This window comes from Polistes canadensis, unplaced genomic scaffold, assembly GCF_001313835.1.
Source record: "Polistes canadensis isolate GaletaPanama2010 unplaced genomic scaffold, ASM131383v1 scaffold_6, whole genome shotgun sequence".
In the NCBI taxonomy this organism is placed as follows: Eukaryota; Metazoa; Arthropoda; class Insecta; order Hymenoptera; family Vespidae; genus Polistes; species Polistes canadensis.
This window is the reverse complement of record NW_014569553.1, coordinates 1193339-1195282: the sequence shown is the minus strand read 5'-3', so window position 1 is coordinate 1195282 and position 1944 is coordinate 1193339. Positions and strand designations below refer to the sequence as shown.

The following is a 1944-nucleotide window of genomic DNA, read 5'->3' as shown; positions in this document are numbered from 1 at the left end:
ATCTCTTATTTCATTATTATTTTATTATTATTATTATTAGTAGTATGATTTTCTTTTTTATTTTTTAATTTTTTTCTTAATTAAATCTTTCCTCATCCTTCTCAATGAAATGATGATACATTTCTTTTCTTTTTCTTTTTTTTTTACGGGTCGAATTTGATTAAAGGGAGATGATTATTCACGAGGAGAGACGAAGAGACACGAGGGGTGGGGGGGGGGGAGGGAAGAGACGTTTGAAGAAAGAAAAAAAGAAATAAATATGTCGTGTATATAGAAATCGAAGCAAAACAAAATAGAATTGGAAAAGAATTTTCTGTTTAAGTAATAGTTTTTAAAAGAAAGAAAGAAAAAAAGAAATAGTAGTAGTATATACGTAAATTACGTTAAAGATAAAATAATAGGAAAATAAATAGAAAGGAAATTTAGTTCGCGTTATCTCTTCCTCGACACACACGCACACACACATACACATATTATATTATATTTATATAATGCGTCTTCCTTCGGTTGAGACGTAATTTTTTTTTTATCGTCTGCGAGAATGTGTAATCCACTTTGGCATTTACTCTCTCTTTTCTCGGCAGTTATTTCTCTCTCTCTCTTTCTCGATCATTTTCTCAATCTTTGTATTTCTATCTTTATTTTGATCTCTTACTTTTGTTTTCTTATTACGTACAAACACACACACACAGATAATTTTCTATTTCTCTTTCTTTCGCTCGTTGCACTTTTGTCGTTATCAAACCCAAAAAAAAGAATAAAAATAAATAAATCTTATGTTTTAATTGCACTTTTAAAAATAACGTTACACGTTCAGAAGAAAAGAAAAGAAAAAAATAAACACACACACAAGTTCTTCCTTTCCCACCCCCTTTTCTTTCCAACACACGCGACGCGCTCTAGGTGTATCATCCTTCTCGCTTAAATTTTAAATTACGAGATTAACCGTCCGGTGTGGGAGACAGTAAATGCCTCTTCCTCCCGTTCACCATACTGCTGTCTTCTTTGATTATTATTATTTAAACGGGCCCATAGGAACATATAGTAGTAGTAGCCAGTGTATTTACAATAGGGTCGACCGAGTAAAGTTTGACAAAAAAATAATAATAATAATAAAAAAAGAGAACCCAAAAAAATATAGAAAAAAGAAGAGTCAGCAGCAGTGTTGTGTCGAATATTATTTTCGAGCCAACCGTTCGAACGAATAACGTTTTTTTTTTTTTCCACACTCTTTTCTTCACGTACGTTCGTTCGTTCGTTCGTTCACTCACTTATATGTATATATATACATACATATATATGTATGTATTGTATACATGTATATATATACATATATATATATATATCCGCGTGTATATAAATGGATCCGACCGAACGCCCACGCGGAAGAAGTCTCGTTCTAGTTTCGTCTCTCGAAAGTGTCCTTGCTTTCCTTCGGGAAGGCCTTCTTCTTCCTCTTCTTTCCTTACCCTCACACACTCCCCACTTTTTTACTCTTCTTCTTCTTCTTCTTCTTCTATTTTCTCTCTCTTTCTCTCTCTTTCCTTTTTTTCTTTTTTCTTTGCATATTTCAATCTAATTAATTTTCTATTTTTTCATATCGTAGGCTTTATGACTCACAATCAGTAATCTTGTTTCTTTTTCTCTAATTTTTATTTTTATTCGTTTTCATTATTAGAGATACATTAATTTCTTTTTATATATATAATAATCATGCATATCTTCTTGAAGGTGAACAAGAGGTTTCCCTCTTCCTCCTCTTCTCCTTCCTCTCCTAATTCTTTTATTGAATTTCTTTCTCTATCCTATCTACATATTGTATCAATTATTATTCTTATTTCTCTACCTTTCTCTTTCTCTCTATCTTTCTTTCTCTTTGTTTATTTTTGTCTCTCTCTCTCTCTCTCTCTCTCTCTCTCTCTCTCTCTCTCTCTCTCTCTCTCT

General features: G+C 31.9%; 1 protein-coding gene across 11 annotated transcripts in view; it reads left to right on the top strand.

Moving 5' to 3' along the window:
• Nucleotides 1–1944, top strand: part of LOC106788834 (serine/threonine-protein kinase Doa) — a 30514-nt gene that overhangs the window by 25033 nt on the left and 3537 nt on the right. The gene's annotated exons all lie outside the window — the stretch shown is intronic.